Here is a 9,241-nt window from a genome sequence, read left to right as displayed (position 1 = left end):
CGGTGTGCAGTTCTGTAGGGCGTATGTGACACATGCCCTATCCGATATTTTATTACATATACTCGTTGCACTGTAATCCTATTTAGTGTACTATAACACCATCCCAGATATATCACTATAAAACAATGATTTCATGATCACCTTAAGTCCGTTCTTGACAATGCCATGTCGTGACTGTACGGCGGTTTCCTGCCTCTCCCTAAGCTGCAGCACATGTTTCACCATTCCCTTGCACACTAGGTATATATCTAATGTACTATAGCAGTAGCCGTGTCTGTGTGTGTGTGTGTATTTTGGGCAGCCGAATTTGACATTCAAATTGCACAAAAATTGGCACAAAAATCGTAAAAAAATCGCTGATGTAAAAAAAACTTGGTCCCATCACGATTGAAACTTTTACTGTATTTCATAAGCGATCACATTTTGACCAAAAAATGCTTCTTCCAGAGCCTGGTATAGGATCTCCGTAGAATTTTTTGCCCAGAGGTAGAACTAAAATAAACTGTAGCAGTAGCAGTGTGTCTGTGTGTGTACTTTGGACTTGCATTTGGACAACTTGGTTTCCATTCCCGAAGCTGCAAGTAACACGATCAGTTGGTTAGCTGCAAAAAATCCAAGTGACAAAGTTACATATAAGGTTACACATAAACGCAAGAGCCCTCCGCAGGAGCAAGTGCGAGGGGCCCGAAGGGCCCACGATCACTTGTTGCACACTGTATTTACCTGATTCATTGTCACTACTTTTATTGCTGAATATCCACCTATGGTGCAGGATAAAGGCAGTGTAGTTCGTTGGCCCAGTGGCTGCTAACGGCCAGGAACACTTCACGAACACCTAATTTCCTATTGCAAACACCAAATCTAATGACAATAGTGACCAAAATCTATACATAAGCACAATTGGTATAGTGAAATATGTCACGTGGCCAGGACCGGGTTAATAATGGAGTTACAGGCACAAGAGACCACACGCTACCTTCCCCACTGACAGCCATGTGGTATTGAAAAACCTTTATGAGCTGTCAAGGGTATTGGGACCCACTGTTTCCAACTCATTACTTTTGACGAAAGCTGGGCAAGCTATGACGTTTCCAAAAATGAAGCAAATCGACCGAAAACTTTTGGGGGGGAAGTTTGTTTATTGTTTTATGACATGAAAGTGTCACTGTGTATTTATAAGGAAAGACCCTAATGATGCCAGATGCATCATTACAGTAAGTTCAAAGGGGTTAAATGACAATCATGCAACACATACCATACAGGAAATGTTCTAATCTCTATAGTCCATCTTCCTTCCCTACTCCTGATGGAAGTTTTTACCCAAAAGCCCTCAAACAGTCTCCATTTTAATCCCCCATCCCATTCACTTTGTATTTCCACTTGCTATGTATATTTCACTCCTGTCCTAACATACTGATGATAAGACACTCGATGAAATCTTACAAAAAGTATTCAGTGGTACATAATCAGAGGCAGAACTTGGAGAGTCCAACAATCACATCCACCAACTTGCCTAAGAACCAAGACTTAGACTTGCCCCATTACCTATTGCTCTTAAAATTGAATTAATTCTTGCATGCCTGGCCCTTAAATTCTCATGATGAAGCTCCTCTTTTGAGCAGTAACGTGGGTGACACTCTCAAGAGTTCATGTGCTAATTTCCTGTCTGATGGTTTTGTCAGTCCTCTGGACAGTAATGACAGGAAATCAGTTAAAATATATTGCGATACAGGTGCTTGCCAATCCCTTATGCTGACCAGTGTTCTAGGCTCTAATGTTAATTCCTCTGATGAAACTGTAATCTTACAAGGTGTAGGGAATAATTACTTCTCTGTCCCTCTGTGCAGAGTGAATTTAGAGTCTGGTTTTGTTAATGGTTCCGTTATGGTTGGGTTGGTTGAGACACTCCCAATGTCAGGTGTAACTTTCTTACTTGGAAATGATATTGGTGGAAGTCAAGTGTGTCCAGCTCCTCAGTTGTCTAGTGAGCCAGTGGCTGCGACCCAGGATTATGATGTTCCTGATGTGTTCCCTGCATGTGCTGTCACTAGGGCTAAGTCTAAAGTTACTGGTGACTTAGAGGATATTGATGATGATGATGTTATCCTAGCTGACACTTTTCTTGCTAATTTGGACCACTCACCAGATGAGGCAGTACCTCGTAGTGTTGATAATTTGTCTCGTCAAGAGTTGGTTGAGTTGCAGGTTGCTGACCCTGAGTTGAAAGGTCTAGCTAACTCTGCTTGCAGTGAGGAAGAGTCAGCTGGTGCTTCTACTTGTTATTATATAAAGTCAGGAATACTTATGAGGAAGTGGAGACCCCCAACAGCATCAGCCGACTGTGAATGGGAGGTTGTACATCAAGTTGTCATCCCTCGTGTTTGTAGGCAGGATATCATTAGAGTGGCTCATGATTCCAGTTTGGCAGCACACCTTGGAGTGAGGAAGCCTGTGGCACGCATTTGAAACACTTCTACTGGCCAGGTATCTTCAGGGATGTTTCCTGGTATTGTAAGTCTTGTCACACCTGTCAAGTTGTGGGGAAGTGTAATCAGACCGAAAAGGTTGCACCTCTAGTTCCCATTCCTCCTTTTGAGGCGCCATTCACCCATGTGTTGGTGGATATTGTGGGCCCTCTTCCTAAGACTTCTTCAGGATTTTCTTATGTGTTGACCCTGATTGATATGGCTACTCGTTATCCTGAAGCCATTCCACTTAGAAATATCTCAGCAAAGAACGTGGTTAAGGAAATGCTAGGGTTCTTCACAAAGTTTGGTCTGCCCAAGGAGGTACAGTCAGACCGGGGAAGTAATTTCATGTCAAATGTTTTCAAGCAGTCTCTGAAAGAGTTGGGCATCACCCAGATCACGTCTTCAGCTTACCATCCCCAGACCCAAGGAGCGTTGGAGAGATATCATCAAACACTCAAATCGATGCTCAAAAAATACTGTTTGGAACATCAGAAAGACTGGGATAAAGGTCTTCCATTCGTTGTATTTGCCGCAAGAGAATCTCCAAATGAATCACTGGGCTTCTCACCCTTTGAACTACTGTTTGGCCATGGAGTAAGAGGACCCCTTAAGCTACTCAAGGAATGCTGGCTGTCGGAGGAAGATGACGTCAACCTGCTGGAGTATGTGATGAAGTTCAAAGAACGGCTGTCCACTGCTTTACAGCTGGTGAGAGAGAATTTAGGAGCTGCTCAGGAGAAGATGAAGACTTGGTATGATAAGAAGTCCAGGTTACGCCACTTTCAGCCAGGAGATCAGGTTTTGATTCTGCTACCGGTGCATGGCCAACCTCTTCAAGCCAAGTTTAGTGGTCCTTATTTCGTGGAGAAGAAACTCAGTGATGTCAACTATGTCATCGCCACACCAGATTGTAGAAAGAACAAGCAACTTTGTCACATCAACATGCTAAAGTTATATCACAGGAGGGACGAAAATAACCCAGTCTGCACTGTAGCTGTTCCACCCGAGTCTGCAAGTGAAGTTCTCCCATGGAGCATGAGCCTGAGTGATAGTTTGGGGAAGAATCCTGATATCATGAATGATCTCCAGACTAAGTTTTCTCATCTAGCTCCCGAGGAAAGGCAGGAGTTTTCGGCATTACTGCAGGAGTACCCGCAAGTGTTCCATGCCACTCCAGGAAGAACCACTGTGTTGATGCATGATGTCGATGTTGGAGACGCAAAGCCAATTAAACTACCTCCTTACCGTGTGAACCCAGTGAAAGTTCCTCTCATCCAGAAGGAGTTTGGCTACCTGTTGGACCACACGATGATTGAGCCCTGTCAGAGCGAATGGAGTTCTCCTGTCACTCTAGTCCCTAAGCCAGGTGGGTAACAGTGGCTTTGCATTGACTACAGACGTGTTAATCAGATAACCAAAACAGACACTTACCCTCTCCCTCGCGTGGAAGATTGCATAGACAAGATCGGAAAGGCTACGTACATAAGTAAGTTTGATTTGTTAAAGGGATACTGGCAAGTACCTATGACTGAACATGCTAGGGAGATCTCATGTTTTGTAACACTAGGAAAGATTTTTGTATGTTCTGTAATGCCATATGGTATGAAGAATGCACCAGCCACTTTTCAGAAGCTCATGAATGTTGTAACAGAGGGTTTGGCAGGGTGTGTTGTTTATATTGATGATGTATTAATCTTCAGTGACAACTGGAAAGATCACCTATGCCATGTCAGTAAATTTCTTGAGCGTTTAGTTCAGGCTAATCTTGTAGCTAATTTATCAAAGTGTGAGTTTGGTCAAGCTAAAGTTCATTACCTTGGGTACGTAATTGGTGATGGACATGTTGCACCACCAGGAGCTAAGGTTCAGGTTATAAGTGATCTTCCCAGACCTAAAAGTAGGAAAGAGCTACAAAGATTTTTGGGAATGGTAGGTTATTACAGGAGATTTGTTCTTAACTTTTCAATTCTTGTATCACCACTTACAGACCTACTGAAAAAGGGAGTTAAATTTGTCTGGACCGATAATTGTGAATCCTCTTTCAGCAAACTTAAAGCTATCCTATTACGTCAGCCAGTGCTCGCTACTCCAAACTTTGTTAAGCCTTTTAAGATGGCTGTTGATGCAAGTGATAAAGAAGCTGGGGCTGTTTTGCTGCAAGAGGATGATCAGGGTATTGAACACCCTGTATCTTATTACAATAAGAAGTTCACTCCACCTCAAAAGAACTACTCAACTATTGAAAAAGAGCTTTTGGCCTTGATTTTGGGTTTACAGCATTTTTCATTTTATTTGTGTTCTGGTTTTGACCCCATAGTCATTTATACCGATCATAACCCACTGAAATTCCTTAGTAAGTTTAAAGATAAATATCAGAGATTGACAAGATGGAATCTACTTCTTCAGGAGTATTCATTAGACATCCAACATGTCAAGGGGAAAGAAAATGTTATTGCAGATTGCTTATCTAGACTTTAGACAGATTGTTTTAGAGTAATAAGAAATTTCCTTTGTAAATTTCTTTTTCTTTGTGGGGAGGTGTTACATAGCCTATGATTTCAACATCTTTTGTATAATTCTAACGTACAGTATGCTGCATGTTTGATCACGAGCGTGTTCTACCTCACTCCCCCCTTCTACCCTTATAGTAAAGTCGTTCTTTCTGTTGTTCAGAGCAGGATTGTCAACTCTTTGTCCCCTATGGCTTCATTTGCGTGTCCTTCTTACAAGTTGTATGAAGCCTTGCTGGCCCCTATATAATGAGCTCAGCCTCTGCATTGATTGCCACTTAGATCTACTCCTCATTTTGTTCACATCTCTGTCCTCCCCTGTACAGTTATTATTTTTGTGAGTGCTCAGGAAGTCTCCAACCATCTAGCTGCTGTGTAATTTGAGTATAACTGTTATTGCATTTTTTCTTGTACTGTATAGCATGCGGTGTTGGTTCGTGGGCCTGGTGAGGTTTTTGTGATTCATGTGTTTTAGGTATCTGCCATTATTAATAATATTTTGTATCTGTAATAATATATCTTGCATTCACTGAGCATTATCCGGTTTTCTCATTTTATCAGGGCTGACTTAGATAAATTTACTCTTGCTAATTTCGTGTTAATAGCGGCTATTGCAGTTAACCATATATTTAACCTGTTTTTTGCCATTACATTATCCTTATGAGTCCTGAATGTTTAGTTGTTAGTTTGAGCATTAATCTTTAACTTGTAATTTTACCTAACTCTTTTGTTTCGAACCTGGAACTTTGCGGGACAGTTTTCTCTGTTCCATAACAATATATATATATATATATATGTTATGAATCCATATTATAATTACAAATCATAATAGATAAGATAAATAGAAAGATGGACGGAGCTTCAGGCAAGCCTGGGAAAGGGAAATGATCTTGCAAGTCAACTGAGGAAATGTTGACAATACACAGGAAGTAGCAAGTCAGGGGATGATATGGGTAGTGTGTCAGCGAGACGGCATACGAACAAAGCCTAGTGACCATACACACACATACTCACACACAGGTTTCTAGAACTTTCCAACCACAGTGTAACACACGTGACACGACTCCTGCTTCACCAGAATTTAGGAAGCAGAGCTCAGAAGGAGGCTAGCATTAGAACCGACAGGTAGTGGAGAGAGTGAACAAGAATAGGGGCCCAACTAGACTTACTTATTATATTGTCTCTGTAAGACATACCCTGCTCAACTTAGATTTTCTCTGAAGATAATAAATTAAGATCAACTCACTGTATTCATCTTTAATTCCTACTACAAGAATTGAGAGTGACATTTGGTGGTCAGCAAATCTACGGACATCGTCTCCGAATCAAAAGCGAATTTCTACAAAAGCAGGCGAGACTCTACAAGATTAGCTTCAGTTCTACAGTGAATTCCTACAAAATACAGCCTACAATGCAAAGAGCCTACAAGTCTACAAAACAACTCTATAATCTTCACGTAACTTCAAGCAGCAGCAAGAAGAATAAAAAATAAAACAAGTAAAGAAAAATAAAGACCAAAGCAACAAGCACACAAAACCCCAACACTCTCTCCCGCCTACCTCCATCGCTGACGCAGAGGTCAAGACACACAGCAAAACACCAGAGCCAGATTTATAACGCGTCTTACTCACCTTTCTTCAACCAGGTTATGCATCGCTACTCAGTTAACTCACCACAGCTACCAGTGTGGGAAGCCGACATCACCATGTGCTGAGATGACATCACAGCTCGAGTTTGCTGACATAGGGCCACGCCAAGCAAAGTGTGACTGACTCCAGGCACTTCTCACCCACTACTCATTACTCATGATTCACGTAGCTCCTACTCATACTCATTTATTTCCACAGTATTGAGTTGGAAATTCGACGTTCTATGCTGAGGTTTGCTTGTGACAGCTGTTAACCACCACAAGCACCAGGCCATGGAATTTCCTGATTAATATCGTCCATCAACACAGCACTAGAATTATCAAGAGATCTTCAATCAACCCTGCATTTTTCTTCCGAGATCGACAGTTGCATCGACACGCCTCTACGATCTGTATCAAGTGGGTGAAATTATACTTACTCATTTCTTCTCAGTGCTAAAATTAGGTATATTCAACTCCTTTACTTATTTCTATATATACACTTATACACTCACTATCTATCATTTATTACAACTCATTTACTCATCTATTTAATTAGGACATAAAAAAAAAAAGGCGCATTCCATAACACCATATCTCAATGACAGGGATATTTTCGCCACCACCCACGTTAATACCAGCTGAAACACAATTAGCTCCAACAACAGATTCACAGTTAGGAGAGCACCAAGGCAACACGGTCATTGTACAAACCTCACTACAAATTAAAGACCAAGAAACAAATACGTCAGTTCCAGATGATGAGTGGGAAACCCCCTCTGACGTAGCAAGTGAGGACTTTGTCGCTGACTTGCACACGTATGCCAATACACTTAACAGGGTTTACCGTTCTGGCCGAATATATTCCACCATTCCCTCACACAACGATAAACAAGTCCAAGTTAAATTAACAGAGCAAACAGTGAAAATGAATAACGAAACAAATACCGTGGATCAAACATCCTCACCTCATGTTTATGTTTACCATGAAGATAAAACTGCCCCAAAATTCTCTGGCACAGAAAAAGATCGTACTGACGTCATTTCATTGGTCAGTCATTGTGAACAAATGTTCATCAAGCGCCACATACTCGATGAACAAGAGAAAATTGCCATTTTTTCATCTTCCATAAGCCAGGAAAGATGTCCAGCAAGCAATTTGTTGAAATCCTCAAGGCTAGGACATTTGATGAATTTAAAACTGAATTTTTGAAGAAATTTTCTGGAGGTATGAACTTTTTGCCAGGTATAATTCCAGAATTACATAAGATTGTAGGTAGATCTTGTAAGGGAGCACACTACAAACCATGTGCTCAGTGAAATAACTGCTGATGTCTCCACAATCAAAAGAACATTGTTAGTTACTTTGGAAAACTCAAATTGGATAACAGATGATGGAAAGATGTCCCCAGACCTCATCGTGGACATCATTGGTTATGTAGCTGCCTTGTGTAAATTACCTGATAGGACCCTTAAGATCGCCAAGACGATCGCGTACACCCCAGGCATGTGCTTACTAGACTGAATGAACGAGGTAGAAACGCAGTGCAGTAAAGCAGGTATGGTCGACACACCCGCACATTCTAGTAGAATGGGAGTACCTGAGACAGAATCAGCTGTCTACACCAACCCCAAACAGAGAACAAAATCGATCGCGACCCGAAAGCAGGCAGAGCAAACAACTAAACGTGACGAGGGTTCGATCACAAACACCAGGCTACAGGCAGTTTCATAAGTTTTCGCGCAGCCTAAGCAGGTCTCGCGCCATAAACAACACTACATATGGGAAGTCACCTCATAGGTCATGGTCAAGAGATAGGTCCATTCTATGTCATTATTGTGCAAAACCAGGACACACAAGGTATGAATGCTTTATCAAAGCAAAAGAGGATAGACAAAAGACACAAGGATTTGGTCCTTACTGTAGGCATCATAGATACCAAGGGCACTGGACCAGTGACTGCAAAACAGTAGAAAAAATTGTGTCTATGTTCAAATTGGGGGAAGACCAAGTCATGACAAAAAACGAACAAACGTAAAGAAAAGCAAGTCTAAAATTCACATACGAGACATGTTGGGAAATGAGTGTATCTTGATACCAGCTGAATGTGAGGATCAAAACGTCTCCTTATTTTTAGACACAGGCTCTCCAGTGAACTTAATAACACATGAAGAAATAAATAGAATTCTTAAAAATAAGAAGACAGTAACTTTTCTGGAAGAAACTGATTTAGATTTATATACGGTAGATGGAAAAAAAATTACAGTGAAAGGTATGATATGGTTAAATATCAGTTTCACAGAGACTACAAGACCATTCTCTGCATTTTTCTATATCGTTGAAAACTTAGCAATTAAAGCTCATATGTTACTGGGCTTAAGATCCATGAGAGCAGAGAACATAACTATACTCCTACAAATGAATGGAATAGACTCTGACACTGAATTCATAGAGGAAATACCATCAGAGCCCTCACCGATTAGCAAAAGAGAACCAAAAAGAATTGGTAATATGAAAGGCTTAAACAAACATACACAAACAGATGAGTGTATAGATCCACTCCCACCACGAGCCCCAGCCTCCAGAATTAGTGACCCAGATAACAGTACTGATTTATCAGTTTTTCCAGCCC

Source organism: Coenobita brevimanus, chromosome 8, assembly GCF_032717465.1.
Source record: "Coenobita brevimanus isolate Jiangsu-jjx chromosome 8, ASM3271746v2, whole genome shotgun sequence".
NCBI classification, from domain to species: domain Eukaryota; kingdom Metazoa; phylum Arthropoda; class Malacostraca; order Decapoda; family Coenobitidae; genus Coenobita; species Coenobita brevimanus.
Note: the sequence above shows the minus strand (reverse complement) of the source record.